At 40.8% G+C, this 17699-nt stretch overlaps 1 long non-coding RNA gene across 2 annotated transcripts in view; it reads left to right on the forward strand.

Moving 5' to 3' along the window:
* The window catches only part of LOC118090440 (uncharacterized), a 225923-nt gene extending 221649 nt beyond the window's left edge, over positions 1-4274 (forward strand). For both annotated transcript variants that reach the window (XR_015951338.1, XR_015951337.1), the window contains one exon: positions 3961-4274. This is a non-coding gene — a long non-coding RNA (uncharacterized LOC118090440). The remainder of the gene's footprint in view (positions 1-3960) is intronic.
* The last annotated feature ends 13425 nt before the right edge of the window (positions 4275-17699 follow it).

Below are 17699 nucleotides of genomic sequence, written 5' to 3' on the forward strand. Positions count from 1 at the left end.
TAGGGGCAGTAGAGCACCCAAAAGGGTTTAAAGAAGAAATATTTCCCATCAGATCATACACGATCTTTTAAACTAGAGATACCAGGAATAGAACCTGGGGCCTTCTAAGATCATGCATTGCAAACATGGGGTTGGGGAAGGGCTGAAACCAACTTTTTTCAAATTCTAGCATCCAGGGAGTACATTCAATCCTCAGGTCACTTGGACCATCTGGAAGCCAAGGCTACATACAGTACATACACCAGTCATAGAACGTATACACACCATGCCTTTTAACACACCCCTCTTTTTTCAAAACCAAAAAGCCAAACCAGAACTGTCACTTGATAAGGGTGCTGAGAATTTTACCTCTGTGAGACGTAAACTATAGTTCCCATGATTCTTTGTGGGAGGAATTGTGTTTTAAATGTATGGCATGTGCACGGCCATAGTCAGCTGGGAAAGGAGTGGGGTGATGGCTAGGTGGAGGAGCAGAAGAGATTGCTGTCTATTTAAGGGAAATTATTGGTTGTGCAACTCACCATCACAGCCATTATCCTAAATGGCAAACAGAGAGTGCCTTTGGAGGGAAGCACAGAGCTTTATAAATGTGGGGAGGTACTCTTATCACCACAAATCTGCTCTTGGGGGCTTTATTTCGCTGCTGGGGATAAGAGGGACCTGCAAGAAAATGTTGTCATGTGGATGCTCCTGTTCAGAGTTCCAACCAGCTCTCATTGCGATCTTCCAGGATGCTCTGTTACATTCACCTCCTCCCAGTTTTCCACCCCTCCCAGCCAATCAGCATTCTGTGCCCACTGAGCATGCTCAGTGGTCATTGGTTGATTCCCCTCACCCCCATTATTGCTAAATATTTTGTTGTACTTCTTCAAAACTTGGGGTTCTCCCAAGCCTACTGATATCTCCCTGCTGTGTATCCTTGCTTGGGTTGCAGGAAACCACATAGAGAGAATGTGTTCACTGTTAGTATATATGAGGATGTCCACCCTGACTGTGAAGGGAAGGAAACAAAAGAGGGCATGTTACAGCTTGTCAACTTGCTTCAGCAATATAGAAAGGAAATATACAGAAATACCCTTGAGAGAAGCTAGCTGAGTAAACAGGAATTCAGTACTCTCAAAAACATACACATCACTGCCTGTGTTTGTATACACAGCCAGCTATCATCTGCAAGGCTAGCAGAACTGTAAATTCAGAAAGGTACAAGGTAGAGTCTTGTGGCATCTTAAATCCCAAGGCCACATTCAAGTCTGAATAAATCCCATTGGGCTCAAAGTGATTTCAGCAGCCCAGCTGTGCGTGAGGATTGCAACCCAAATGGTTTATTGTTGTGAACTATCCTTTGGAGGACATGTAAAAATGCCAATAATAATAATAATAATAATAATAATAATAATAATAATAATAATAATAATAATATAGCCCCAGTCACTCTGGGCAGATCACAACAGAATATTAAATATACAATAAAGCAGCATCAAACATTGAAAACTTCCCCATTGATATGCAGTTGAAAATAGAATCAAAAGGACCCATCGATGGGATGGGGGATGTCAGGAGATTCAGAGCAATCTCAATATTTTGATTTTGTACTATTTTTTTTAATGTATGCTTTCTTTCTTTCACTTTTTTTTGAAACAAATAAATAAAAATATTAAAAAAAACCTTCCCTGAACAGGGCTCCCTTCAGATGCCTTCCAAAAGTCAGATAGTTGTTTATTCCCGTGACATCTGATGGGAGGGCGTTCCACAGGGCGGGCACCACTACCGAGAAGGTCCTCTGCCTGGTTCCCTGTAACCTCACTTCTCGCAGTGAGGGAGCTGCCAGAAGGCCCTCGGCGCTGGACCTCATTGGTAGCCCCCATTGGCATTTTATTAACAATCAACATCTCCATGAAATGGTCCTACAGCGTCTTGCTATAAACCAGGGGGTGTGCAACTCAACCGCTTTGTTAAAAACATATGTAGCTCTCTGGACCAGTGTTTCTCAACCAGTGTGCCTCCAGATGTTTTGGGACTACAACTCCCATCATCCCTAGCTAGCAAGACCAGTGGTCAGGAATGATGGGAGTTGTAGTCCCAAAACATCTGGAGGCACACTGGTTGAGAAACACTGCTCTGGACAACCCATGTTCTGTAATCCAAGAACAAAGTGTGCTTACAGTTTGTGACTTCTTGGGGTTGGACTCACACATTCTCACTAAGCCAAGTTTTGCCTTAGCTGTGTGTGTGTGTGTGTGTGTGTGTGTGTGTGTGTGTGTGTGTGTGTGACCAGGTCTTTGAAGGTCAAGTTTGGGATATTACAAAGGAGCACATGCAATAGATGCTACATTGGCTGCACATTCAAAGGAAAGAAGCCAATTCACATAGGTGATTTCAGCTGTTTGCTACATTTAGAGCCAGAATATCATGTAGTTCAGTCCCAGCTACATTCTGTTTGAATGCAGAGTGGTAGTTAAATCTTGAAGAAATAATGTTGACTGTGGCACGGCAGTATATTTAAAGTGCTTTCTTTGACTCCAGTCATGTCGCTTGGCCATTAATTATTTTCATTGGCCCTGGATGCTGTCCATAAGTGAAAGAGATACAATATGGCAAAATTACCTGCCGGGACTCTAAGGGTGTTCGCTGGAGGAAATGTCAAGGAATGTGTAAATAACAAAGCATGGATGCAACTGTGCCCCTTTTATTTTCTCTCTGTTTAAGAATTATAGCACCATTTCCCCCCTGGGTATGCGCACTGCTGGCAAGTGTTATATCGACTGCTATTCAACATTTATATGGGGCCGGCAGTGTTGTATACACACAGACCCAGCTCAAACTGCCAGCTGCTATCATGCATGCAAGTTAGGAGGACATATATCTTGTGCTTGTAACCTTAAAGGCCTGCTGCAAGTCAGTGTAGACAATATTGACAGAGTTGGACCAATGGTCTGACTTGCTATAACATAGCTTCCCACGTTTCTACATTTTCATCAAATAATGTTCTCCTTAGTAGATGCCTTTTTGCTAGCTTCGCCTTTCTCTCCTTTAAACTGTTTCAGTACATGACAACACTTTGATACTGTTTTAATCCCACAATAATTCCATGGCTAGATTTAAAATTGCGGCTTTTTATTGCTCTTGAATTAATCGTGCGCCACCAGACTGCTTTAATATCCTTCTACCTGCAAAGCAGATAGATGAAGAGTGATCAAATTCATGTAATAAGCAAAATAAACCAAGGAAAATCAATCCTGGCTTGTATATGAAATACCTTGCCACCGTTAATCAGAATTGATCCATCAAACCATCCATTCCAAGTTCCAAGAAAATAAAATTTTGATGATCAACAGCTTGAGAGAGTTTATTTTAAATTGGAAAATAGACAACATCATATACAAAACTTCAAAGTATATGCTACACACAAGAATCTCATCTAGTTTCTGTGCTCTGGATCTTCTGGAAATGATTTCTCTATCTAGACCAAGATTCTCCAACGTGGTGCCCTCCAGATTTTTTGCACTATAACTCTCAGCAGCCCCAGCCATCATAGCTAACAGTTATGGTGTTGTAGGGAACATACAGTAGTCCGAAATATCTTAAAGGCACAAGTTGGGGGACTATGACTCCTGACTGTGTTGAGAGGAAACTCCTCATAGGAACACTTTTGGTGAAATTGAGTCCCGTTGCCATTTCTTCAAACATGTGTGCATGCAAAATTTGAAGGCAAGGAGGGTGCTCTCCAGTGCATGTTGGGGTGGGGTGTGGAAGTTCCCCACTAGCACCAGGAACAGCTGTCTTAACGGGCCTAACTCTTGCTGGATCTTGCCCATAACCTTATTTAAAGCATGAGCTGTGTGAGAATTTTGCTTATGTGACTTCAAGCTACATTTCAAACCTTTCTTTTGATGAGCTGAACAAAAGCAAAGCTGTATGTGAAGGAAGTCTATTGAGCTCTCCCCTCCACTTCTATTCCAGTCATTGTTATGGTCCAGGAGTCAGCTTCACCTGAAGAGGGAGAAGGCAGAGCTACTCCAGCTGCAGCCAATCAGCCTGCAAGAACACAGAGGAGAAGGTACTGATTAGAACCAGCTGGGTTCAGCTTTCTCAACAGAGCTTCCATCTCAGTCTACTGCTGGAAACATCATTTGTCTTTCCCTGCCTGACCGTGCTGCTTCTTGCTCCTCTTGGCCTTTGGATTCCATGCCCCCTTCTGACCTTCTGACTACGTGAATTGCTGTTCGCCTGACCCTAGGACTGGACCTGACTTTGGATACAGACTCTGCCTACAGGTAAGTGCACCTTAGAAACTATGTTGGTTGGTTGGCTGGCTGGCCTCCCACTCCCCTGAACTTGCTTGTTGTTGCTCGTAATGAGACTATGACAGCCACCATCGGTATGCTGGAGCCTGGAGGCCTAGAGGGGATCAGAATGGTGAGATACTTCCACGAGAGACTTAAAAGGGCAGTGTCTAAGTTTGTTGCAGTACACCCAGCTGAAATGTGCTAGAATAGAAAGACCTATGTTGGGAACTGCCCTGTGGTGTGTGTTTTTTATGATGGGCACTATACAAATTTGATAAATTAGACTAATAATGATAGGCTATAGTTCTGTTCCAACTGACGGCTCTAGTAGACTACAGGTTCTGGACAAGGCCAGACAAGGCATTGGATGGTGTTGTGTTTAGGATGGGCTCTGCAGAGCTCCAATTAGAACAAGAGCAGTTAAATTTTGGGGTTGGGTTTTGGTTTGTTTCTTGCCTCATTCTAACCTGGTCAATGTTTCTGGGGACTGCAGTGGGTGTGGTCCAAAGTGCATCCAGCCATCTTAAGACTCATGCATAAACATACAGGACACCAACACAGAGGTACACAGCCTCCTCCACAACTGATCTATGTAAATCAGCTGCCACGAGGATTATTGACCCTTCCCTACTTATCGAAAGCTCAATCCAATGGCCACAAATGGGGTGATTTGCATCCCCATATAGACCTTCCATGTATCTCTATTTTCCAAGGACAGTCCCAGATTTCCAGAAGCCATCTGATGCCAGAATGTCCCTCTTTTCCTTAGGACGTCCCTATTTTCATCAGAGTAATGTTGGAGGGTATGGAGTTATGCGGCCCCCAAGCCAAAGACATAAGTAACTATGCAACGTTTATAAGACAGTTGAAGACAGCCCTGTACAGGGGAAGTAAAACATGTTTTATTATGTTTTATTATATGTTGGAAGCTGCCCAGAGTGGCTGGGGCAATCCAGTCACGTGTGTGGGGTATAAATGTTGTTGTTGTTGAATCAGATCTCCCTATTTTCATTGCAGAATGTTAGAGGGTATGCCATCAGGGCACATGGCCTCGACTTTAAAACAGTTTATTTTTCATCCAAGTGGCCTGATGGGGGTGGAAATTTCAGCTAAATGATTGCGAGTTGTGTTTTGGAAAACATCATGCATGCTTTCCACAGCATCTTAAATGAGTTCAAGGCTGCATGCCCCACCACCAGGATTGCTGTAAGGATAATACAGTGGTGGAGTACAATGTCTTGAACTCCTTGGAGGAAAGGTGGGATGCAAAAGTTGCTTTTTATCTCTCTCTCAAGTTGCTGTGGGAACAACCATGTGTGATGTTCTCCAAAACTCACCTCACATTCATTTAACTGCAAATTTCATAAGGGTAGAAGAGGGGATACTTCAGGGTCACCCAGAACTTCCTTAATGCTTCTTTTGTGAAGCAGAAAATCTGCCACAGTGGGAACATTTTCAGCTAGTGGTAAACCAGCACGAAATTGCCAGTGCAAACACACACTTTTGAGATGATCTTTGAGGAATTGCTGAGGCTGGCAAACCATTTGCTAAAGCTTTTGTCTCTATCTTCTTTACTAAGTGACGGACACAGCTCAGTTCAGCAAACAATGCACTTTACTTCCAAGATTTTGTATTGTGATTAATCCAATTATCTATCCTTCTAGAGGAGAAAAGTGATTATATTGGATGGTTTTGTTTCCTGCAGCAAAGTAATTTTCTGCATGACCAGCAATAATGTAATGGAGGAAATTTTAATACGGAGCAATTATTTTTTTAAAAATTAAACTTTAAGCAGGGTACAGATTCTAATAATATAGCAGAGGTGCACACAAAACGATGACCCACCTCCCTTTAAACTTAACCCTGGCATGTGTTAATGGGTGAAATTAGAGCATAATGGCTATGCAGTACCAACAGCAAAAATGTAATCCAACAACATTTTTAAGGAAAAGCCTAATAAAATATAGTTTAGTCTGCTGTGCAAAGTCAGTCATATGAAAGATCGCAGAAGCATAATACCTGGGACAGTGAAAAACCCCATATGGATGAAAACATACTTGCTTTATAATGTAGATTAGGGTTGCAATCGTACTCAATATTGTGCTCCTATAGTAACCTTTCGTGCATTGTACTAAAAAGAACGATCACTGAGGAATTTCATCTTTCTGAAGTCCAATGTGAACTGACTTGCACCTCCCAGGCTAATGAGTGGAACAGAAATTGGTCCTTTGTTGCATATTGCATATTTTGAAATGTTGTGACACAGTTCTCCACTTAAAATAGCATCAAAATAGTTTGTTTGCTTTTTACAAGGTGTATTTTGAGAGTAACTACACTCAATATGCATATTTCAATGTGACTTTTTGTATGTTTTTTTAAAAAATAAATAAATCACAGATTAAGATAGAAATGGAATGAAAGAGACTTACAATTGAACACATGTACAAGAGACTTAGGATAGAAGTTAACTGGTCTGTCCATCCTCACCCTTCCTAATCATTGGTCCAAAACTTAGCTAAGAAGAAGAAGAAGAAGAAGAAGAAGAAGAAGAAGAAGAAGAAGAAGAAGAAGAAGAAGAAGAAGAAGAAGAAGAAGAAGCAAGCACTTTGAATTCCCACTGGTTTCAGTGGGCAAGTGAGGCCATGTTCCAATACGGATTGAGAATTTTCCTTGAGGGGTTCAAGGTAAAATGTGTCGGTAATTGTGAAGACACCCATATTGTGGTTTTGATAATAGGCAAATTTGTGGGAATTTAATCAACACATCACTTAAAAGGTAGATAATTAAGCAACTAAAATTTCTTCACTTTGTTGACAGCCTTAATTATTATGCATTGCTCTGAGGAGAGTTTGTCCCAGTTATTCTATACAAGGAGAAACAATTCTAATGAATACAATGCCCTCAAGTAAAGATGCTTACTCTAATATTAATTGACTGATTTGGGTCTAGGATTGCTTAGTAATTTATTAGGAGTGAATAATTAGACTAGCACTATTTGTTTCACTTTTATACATTATCTACCCAAGTGTTTCATTGATAAGCCCATTTCAAAATATAATGGAAGTGTTACTGCCTAAGTGATAACTTACAACGGCAGTACACAGACAGGAAACGAGGAAACCACTTAATAAGTGTCAAAAATAATAATTTGTTCTTTCCCTTGTGCATATATTATCTACTTCACTGATCTTATGTACTACACAGAACAATGTTCAGGTTGGTAGTAGATTAATGAGATATTTGCCACAATATAAATGAGGGTGCCATCTGATTTGCGTTACTGTAAGGCACAAGATGGAGTAATATAATTTCCCACTTCTACCATGAATTCAATTCATCAGTGTTTACAGAAGAAAATATATCATTGGGATCATGCTTCAGTGGGACTTTGTATTATGTTCGCATTATGCCCAGATAACTGGAGACATTTATTACGGTGAGCATTCATGCAATGCCAACGAAACTGAATACCATTTAAGACCGGATATTTGGACAGTGAAAACACATTGGATAGGTTTCGGCCAGATCTTGCAAATATCAGCTCACTGTTTTGCTAAAACATACTGTATTAGGCATTCCTTCTCATTTTAAAAAAGACGATTACCAAGCAATGAATCATATTATAAAGTTGAAATGCATCTAGTTGTAACTTCTAATGGTGTTTGTTTAGTAGAAATGTGAAAGCTACCCAAGGCAGTTGACCAAGACTGATACTGAGAATCAAGGCTGCAAAACAAACACAAGGAGACAGGGAGAGAGTGTTGGACAACATCAGTGTGCTGTTAATGCTGGGCTGTATCTAGGTAAAATAGGTAAATGACCCCTGCTCAGTTAAGTCTAGTCAAAGGTGACTATGGGGTGAGGCACTCTAACACTCTATATCTAGTTAGTTGTATGTAACTACGGTAGTGTGCTTAAGTGAGCACAAGGGCGTTTGATACAAGAAAGGCATACTCTTCCACCTGTAGCTTTATGTGCCCCCTTAGAAGCTGTTCTGGTGGATCTTTGTGAAATCCCAAGAGGAAAAGTATTGTAGAGAATGAGAATCAGGGTAGCCAGATGCAAAAGAGGGCAGGGGACATGCCCCTTTAATTGGAGTGAAGATGAGATTTCAGCAAATGTAGCTGCCAGGACAAGCCATACTGATTGAAATCTCCCTTTTCTACCCAATTACTAAAGGTGTACAAAGTCTGTCCTCATTTTGCATCTGACCACCCTAATAATCAGCCATCAGTCATTGTAGAATAGTCTTATCTAGATGGACAGCTATCAAATGGATTGTAGCTAAATTGGACAAATAGTGCCTATTGTGTATTTTAACCTGAATGGGTCTTGTGACCATAGTAAAGGTATTTGCTGACTGAGCTATCACATGGTAGAACTGTTCCAAAATTTTGCTGCTTTAAAATGGTGGGTAGGAGCAGATGTTGAATGCTACTTCAACAATTAAAAAACCTCATTAAAAACAAAGTTGGTAATGAGTCTTTCCTCAATATTTTAATTCTGTATATGCAAGGGCATTTCTTTTAATATGACACCTACCACCACAATCTATAATCTGAAACGGCACCATGAATGAACAGTATTTCCATGTGACCTAATGCTTGTCTAAACCAGGCATCCCCAAACTATGGCCCTCCAGATGTTTTGGCCTACAACTCCCATGATCCCTAGCTAACAGGACCAGTGGTCGGGGAAGATGGGAATTGTAGTCCAAAACATCTGGAGGGCCGAAGTTTGGGGATGCCTGGTCTAGACCATGCCCAAAGCTTTCTCAACAGAAACAAACCTGCTCAGTGAAGCATAGCCCCCATTTTTACAATCCTGATGCCCAAACCTTGTGGTCAGTGAGTTAGAGGCCGCTGAAAGGACTGATAGAACTGACCTTTGTTGAAGAGGCAAGAAAAGAAAATCACACACACAAAGAACTGGTGGGTGTGGAACATAAGTAACAAAAAAAAAAAGGATGAATGTTCAAAAGAACAATGTCAAAAAGAGCATTTGCTGCTATAGAATGTAAATGGTTTGCAAAGATTATCCAGATGCAAGTCTGGAAATTCTTTCAAGCGGGAAATCTTTGAGGATATCAACATTTGCGAGAAATCTTCTTTGATTATAAGCTGTTCAAACAGAGTGTTCCTTATTCCTTTAACGTTATCCTTTCCTTCACCTACAAATGAAGATAAATCTGGCAGCTGCTGTGTCTTTGATAGATGCAGATGTAACTCACTCTCTAAATCGCGAGCATTAATCATAGTTCTGATAATCATCACTCAGTGAGAACAGGCTCAAGTATAGCTAACTGTGGGGCTCCATCTGTGACTGAGATCAAGGATGAAAATTTAAGCTAATAAGGCCGGCCTCCTTGAGGTGCTCCACTCAATTTAAGGAGGGCCACAGGCAAGGTATACTTGGACTTCAGTAGGCAAAGAAGAACAACTGCTTTCATGTTCACATTCCCCACAAATTCAATTAGGGATGCTTCAGAATTTCACCTCCTCTACATCTCCCAACCACCCCCCCCACCCCACTCCACAGGCATGGACTCCTAGAGGCTGAGTCAATTTTGGGCCTCCAAAACTGGGCTGGGCCACCTCAATTTTCAGAGGGTGTTCGACTCCATGCAATGTCATGTGCGCAATTTCAAGACGTTGTGTGACATCACATTGGGTTCCCTCATTCCTCTGGAGAAGCTTCTGAAGAAGCCTCTGCCCACCCCACTCCCCATTTTAGTGGTTCAGATTGATCTTGTTCTGGTCCCAAAGAAGCACCAGTGATCTGTTTTCCATCATTCTTCTGACTTGGATTTGTGACATGCATGCCACAACATATATATGCCGCCTTAGCTACGTATATGAACAATCATTAGCAATCTCCAGGCCTGCTGTATCAAGGCAAGGCTGTGGAGACTCCAGTTATAGCTGGAGAGCCAGTACAGCTTAATAACAATGACCTCATTATCAGTAGCAGAAGGAGCTGACTTGGGATATTATCATAACCATGTCAAATAATAGGGAAGCATTTTCATGACCAATATAATATCTATAGTGATCTTTCTTGTTCCTCTACTGGTTGTTGACTGTGAAATTGATGGAATGTTGAAAAGAAACCAAAATCAAGGGCTGTGTCCAACTAAATCCTACTATTGAAATGAATGAACCTAAGCTACTCATGTTATTAATTTCAATAGGCCCACTCTGTGTTGGGCCAACGATGGATACATCCCAGCGATTCACTCTGGGTTGATGGCATTTAGATGGCACTCATGGAATACTATGAAAGGTTGTTGTTGTTGTTGTTGTTTAGTTGTTTAGTCATGTCCATCTCTTCATGACCCCACGGACCAGAGCACGCCAGGCACGCCTGTCTTCCACTGCCTCCCGCAGTTTGGTTAGCACTCATAAATCCATTGAAACCATTTGTTTCTGCAAGGGTTACACTGATACTGCAAATGATGTAATATATAATAATATATATCATGATGCAGTAGTATATATTCTTTGTCTAAGGTGGAGGTTCCAAAATCTCTTTGAATTACATTTTAGACAAGCTGTGACCCTGTTTATGGCTTCTCCACACCTGCTCTATGTGATAGAAGACAAGTGAAGACAGCCACTACAATAATGCCACAACCCTTTTGCTTCACATTCTTTAAGCCATCCTATTAATAGAAGTAGCTTAAGTTAATGTGCCATCATCACTCTGGGAACCAGACGTTAATGTTTTAGAAATATGTGACTAAAAATAATAGAAACAACATGCTATTTTTTCCTTAAAATAGACATCCCCATTGGAATGTTAATGAATAAACCTTTAGTGACCAGCTATAGCCTAAATAATGGTACTTGGAGAACATTCAATTTGCTCAATGATGCATAATTGTTTAAAGATAATTACTGCTAATTACATTAGTTAATGCTAATTGACTCACACTAACTTTGAGACTGACTGATGTAGTTGGATATCTGTGAGGGACAAAGAATTATATTTGGCTTCAGCTACTTTCTTCTACATCTTAAATGTCTCAGAATTCCCCTGTTTCATATATTTCCAAATCAACATGGCAAAATTGTCTGGGTCTACCTGAATTTGTGAGGAATTCTACTGCTAGGTAATAGTTAACACCCATTCCTTGCAAGCTTGTTCTGTGCATTTTTGCTCATCCCTATTCAGAAGTGAATTCAAAATTAGGCACAGTTCATGCTCAGATGACACTTAGGTGAGCAATGGGTGCCACTGGCCTTCAATTAATTTAATTTCCCTTTCCTTCCAAGAAACTTCTTCTGTATATCATCATCCCAATAACCACCTGCTTCTCCTTTCTCCCCCATAAGGATACTGAAAGACATCAACTCAGATTACACAGATTGCAGGTTAATATGAGAGCAAAGCGCTGCAAGGAAGTAAACAAGGAAGTCCCCTTGATCAATGCTGCTGCATTCATTTCAGTGTGCTAGCATTGATTGCCCTTTTTAAACTGAAGGCTAAAGTTGAAAGCCTGCAAGTCAGTTTAATCATCAGCATCTGGAGGGACTAAAATGACACACTTATCTATCCTTTTATCGCCAGCTGCCGTATTGGGCCAGTGGCTGGCAAAAGCCAGAACGATTCTACTTGCTAGCAGTAAAAAAGAGTGTTGTGTTGGGTCTTTAAATTGCTTACACAGGGACAACTCAGCTTGAGTTTGTAAGTTCCTAATACACGTGATTTATCCTGCTGGCTTTTAGTCTTCAATGCATAGCCTAAATTGCACTAATTAATCACTTCCACACCTTCCTCTCTCCTCCAAGTAGATGACAGATAATTACTAGCTTGTATTTCTCCCACTGGTAAGTTAGTGCTTTGATTGGCCTCCTTAAACTTAGGTCTGAGTTTCCTTCTAAAATTCAGGCTAGAGCCTTCCTAAGCTGTCCATTTTACTCTTGGAAAAACAAGCAGAAATGACTTACTATGTCAGAGAACCACTGCTGCCATTACTTTTATGGATTGCTATTTAGCTGCTTAATTAATGTCAGCACAGAGGTCTGAAAAATCCTCTGCTTATGTAATATGCATCACGACTACTGATTTGAAAAGCTATTAAAAGGAAGAAAAAAGATACAGCATAGCATTGGAAAAATAAATCTGAAATTATCATTGCTCTACAACTCTGAAACATCATATAGGAAAAAAATCAGGACAGCGAAGCTTCCTCAAAATAATAAATGCATGCACTGGTCCACTAACACAGCTACCTCCATCAATAGATGAAGCAGAATGAGATGGTACAATGGAGTATTTGGGTTGTATCCAAAGTAGTTCCTGAGTAATGCATCCCATCAGTACAAGGATTTGTGCTTATGCAACAAGACTTGCCCCTATAAATCTCTCCACTCCCTATAAATCTATTCTAGGGGTCCCCCCAACCCTCTGAAGCAGATTTGGGGAGGCACAGGACACACAAATGGGGAACAGAGGCAGGGAAGTCCATTGTGTAACTGGAAACCACTGACCTAATGGGACACATTAGTTGGATACCACTCTACAATTTCAACTTGAAAGCAGGAGATCACCTTTTAACAGTTAAAAAAAAAATCAATGAAAGTAGACAGCAAACATTGGAGATGTTCATGGAAGGATCCCAACATTTCTCAGATGTAGTCCTTTTCTGTTTACATGATTTATTTGTGGGGAAGGGAACACATACAGAGAGAGAATGAAGTGGAATTTCCTACTCTCCTAACTTCATTCTGCTATATACCTAGATCTCATTTCTACATGTAAACAAAGGGCAAATTCACATGGTGTTTCTGAGCCGTTTGCAGGACTTTCTTCTAACTGGAATGTTGAACACTACAACTCCAATTGACTGAAGGCAGAAAAAGATCTCGGTGGGTATCACCAGGCATCTGCCAAGACCCACAGCCCAGTTAGGAGGCACACTGGCAATCCACAATGCCTTGATCCATTTAATTTGGCTGTGCTGCCTATGACATACATTTGCAATTAGCTATTGCCATCACAGCCACCCCAATGAAGACTCAAGGCACCACTGTGAAAGGTTATATTTATTAAATATAACATTGCGTTGGGAAAACTTAAGGATCAACAGAGAACAAATATTTATTTTGATCTTATCATTCTTTAGCATGTCTGTGGCAAGAAAAAAAGGGGGACAGGATTCTTACACCTTTAAGAGCTGTTTAGGAGAGGCACTTTATGTTATACTGTATTGAGTATATGACATAAACTTCACTAGTTAATCAGCTAGTCTTCCTCTGAACTTGCGTGTACCATATGTAATGCCCTCCCCATACCCCCATCATAGCTGCCAAGTTTTCCCTTTTCTTGCGAGGAAGCCTATTCAGCATAAGGGAAAATCCCTTAAAAAAAGGGATAACCTGGCAGCTATGACCCCCATGTCCAAGTATGCCAGAGTATTATATAAGCAGAAGTTCTCACCTGGTTTTGTGACTCTGAAACTGTGACTTAACAGAGAGATAGTTTAGCTAAAAGCAAAGTCAAAAGCCCCAGCAGAAAGAGTGTATGGTAAAGTATATGGGACTAAATGAAACTTAAGATGAGAATAAATCAAGTATTGTCTTTGCATACTTTCTTAAACAAATTCTATGTGATATAGTTGGTAATAATAATAAAGCAGGTAGGTTGCATAGCTAGAGTCCTTCAAGATTCAGGAAATGGCAGAGTGCCACAATAAGTATATTGCAGCAGGAGTGCAAAAGCCTTTGGGAAAAGACTGATTCTATTTTTCTCTAGGATATGTGACAGGCTTCTTCCAGAGGTGTTTCCCTCATGCCCAGCTGTGCATTGCAATGTTTGAGCAGGAAGCTAACATGCTGGTTGTTTCCTGACTAGCAATGCCACCTACTGGGTGCACTTGTCCTCAACTTGGCTTTACCAAACCCTAGGGCTAATTGCAACCAACCACAGGAAGGACATGTGACAAGGATATGCTGTTCTGTTGCACTTTGTGAACGAACCTCAATAGAGAAGGGTGAGTTACCCCTATTGGTGAGGGTTGTCGACTTTTAAAAAACAGCAGTCTGATTCGTAGCAATGAGCAGGTGATAATGGAACTCATGGCTAGTTCTACGCCATGAAGACACTTTTGACCTGTAAACTGTCAAAAGTACAGGAGGAAGCATAACCCCAACATAACCTACATACTGTACAGCTCTCCAGTGTGTAGGAAAGTACTTTCTACATGTTTTTAAAAATCATCTCCAGGAGGTTGTACCCTTAAAGAACAGAGGATTTTTAGCACAAACGTTTCCTCATTGTTTTGGTTTAGCTCTTTATCTCTCTGTCTGCATATGGTTCTGTCTTGCATGTGACCAGAAAACAGCACTCCTTTTTTCCACTGCTCGGCTACCCAAAAGTTGAAAAGTTCACATGGGAAGATACACTTGTCACTATGAATAAACTCCAACATACATCTGAAAGGAAACACTTTTAATTGTGTTTGGCATTTCTGAGAGTTAGATACAGTCATTTCATGAGAGCTACATTGCTGGAACACAGACAGTATGAGGTAAAAAGTAGACTTAGATCAATTGATTGATCCATCTACTATCTCTTATTTGTGTGCTTAAATGTGTTTATGAGCTTTCCCATGACAAGGAACCCTCACAGGGCTGGAGTGTGTGGCCCCATGTACTCTATACACTTTTACGGTCATAACTTCTGAAGAGGATGATAGCTTATTCATTAAGCGTATTTGGGAGCAGTTGAGAATAGGAGTTGGGGAAGGAATTTGATTCTGTTCACAATTTCATGAAAAACTACCCAATTCGCACTTCTCATCACAAACTGAAGCACATGTATCCATCAAAATGTATACTTCTCAAATGCTGTGATGCACTTCTCCAACAAAAAGAAATGTGTACAATTGGGGAAAATGTACATAAAATTACATGTTTTGGTTAAAATAACATGGAATTGAGGGAATTTGCTTGCAGAAATATGTGTCAGAACTGCATTCTGAAATGTGTTTATTAGGAGAATTCTGTTCTAAAATTCAGATCTCAAATAGCTGCTGGAATTTAAAGAATTGAATTCAAGAGAATGAGGGAACCCAGTTTGATGTAATCAGTCATATCAGTTGAGACTTTCCTGATGCTGTTCTTTTCTTGCTTTAGAGAAGCAACAAAAAATATTGTCTGGCTTCCTTAATGTGTCCTCAAATCCTTCCATGGCAGGCCTATTCTACATAAGCCTAGCCCACAGGTGGCTGAGGACCGTACCACTTCAAACTGCAGCTGAAGAATGCCATTTTTGAATGCTCCTCTGAATAATGAATTCCCTGCAAGCAAATTCATATCACATCAGGGAGAATTGTGGCTTCTTCCCTGTGCTCTGGGTTTCTGCATGCACAGAGTTTTGATGTAGAAGAACTTTCAAAAATGTAATTTCCCACACATCAATACCAGAACCAGGAATGTAGCATCCAATTCTACAGCCTCATTCTACCCCATGTGCATTGGTTGGCGTCTCTCTTGTCTCAAACCACTGTGTTTGCAGCACCAAAGTGACCTCCTCAGGGCGCAAGCCTGGGCAATGTGTATGGAGGTCCTGGGCTTCCCGGATGACAAGACGCCACTCTTGGCCTCACTGATGTGGTCCAAAGGAAAGCAGAGCAATATGGTTGGCACCAGTTTGGCTGCAGGGGGTGCAGACCAGGCCTAGGCCTTGCACATAACTCAAAACATGTGCTAACACTTTCCTGAACAAAACTATACCATGGTTTCAAACTTGTACTTGAGATGGGGTCAGCTGTGGGTGGGATGGGAACTAATGGGTAGGAGTGATAGATGCTTAATTTCTCCTGTGCCCACCAATTCTTCCTTTCATGTGCCCCATTTCCCAGCTGGACATACTTTCAATTTTTCAGCGTAGCTTCAAGAAAAATAATAATATTCCATTAGTGAATCAATGGAGAGGAGGGTAAGCATTAAACACCTCTTCAAACACAAATCCCAGTTCTCTCTTGCAAGTGGGTCCCCAAGAAAGGAAATTCTGATTGAGTTTAATTTCAACAATGAAAGTTGATGTGGGGTAATGGAAAAGAGACATGATTTATGCCCGAGATTGCAATTTTCATTCTTTAAATCTACTGGGGAACTTACATTGACATCAGTTGAGCTTAAAATTGTGTGCTGTCTAAAAATGCAATTATGTATATTGCTATCAGAAGTAGTCATTTGTGTCATATGAAATTGCTGCTGCCTTTTTGTTGTCTGTTCCAATTAGGAGACTATGTACAGCAGTGGTTGTCTATCACAGTGGTTTTCAGATGTTTTCTACAGGAGACCCCTCCTGCTCTGGTTTGCCTTTCAAGATACACATTTGCCACAATCCCCCTGTGTGTTGCATGGGGTTTGGGGGAATATTATAATGTGTTTGCCAGCTTCAAGCAGAGTACAAGCCAGGCCTATTGAATTGCCTTGTTGCCTAACATGAACCAGCATTTGAGAACACCCACAACATCCCATGCATTGAATGGTGGGGACGGTATTACAGTGGTGAGAATGTTGCTTCTCAAGGATGCTTTGGCCATTACTGACCTTTGCATTTAGGAAACCCCTGATAAGCTTCTAAAGAGCAACAGGGTTCACAAGAAGATAGCTGGAAGATGGTCAGTCTTGTTTTGCTTGTTTTGGTGGTGTTGAGGAAACTCTGTTTTGTTTTTCAGACTTCACAACTGTATGCAGAAATCATCAGAGAAGGCTCACTACATTATTTATTGCGGAAGTAGGAACTCTACTCAAATGCTAATTGAGTCCAAAAATGTAAGTAGCAGAATGCTGCTATATATATATATATAAAATAGGCGTTCTAAATTGGTTTGCCCATTGTTTTGCACAAGTGTTTGTTTGTTTTTACATGGCTACTTAGGAATCTTTGTTCAGGGGTTGGGGAAGGAGGCATATGTTCTTGATGGAACCCTGGGAAGCAATTCAGGAAACATTAATTATTTTATTAAATTGGCTAGATGCTTTATACCAGTGGTTCTCAAACTTTTTTCTCTGGGAGGTTTGCTGTTGCCACCAGTGATGGCTGAAAGAAGAGAGGCAAAAGAAGGACACTTCTTGCAAAGAACATTCATATGCCTATGACATTCACATTCTGCAAATGAAGTGGTGAATGGGGGGGCGAGAGGCATTTTGCAGCTACCCTAGGAAAACACTCCCATTTTCAAAATCAGACAGGTTTAGCAATTAAGGACAGCTGTGCTGTTGTTGCTTTCTAAGTAAGGGATTAAAAGTAATCAGCCTCTAAGCGTATGCTAGCAAAGGCTACCAACTTCTGATGCCTAGCCTGGTGGATGCCAGTCACAATCAGCATTTATGTTCATAAAATATTTCTACTTGAATTATGAAAGGGGGGGGGTTCAGAGCATGGAAGCTCAACTCA

This window comes from Zootoca vivipara, chromosome 8 (assembly GCF_965207765.1).
Source record: "Zootoca vivipara chromosome 8, rZooViv2.hap1.1, whole genome shotgun sequence".
In the NCBI taxonomy this organism is placed as follows: domain Eukaryota; kingdom Metazoa; phylum Chordata; class Lepidosauria; order Squamata; family Lacertidae; genus Zootoca; species Zootoca vivipara.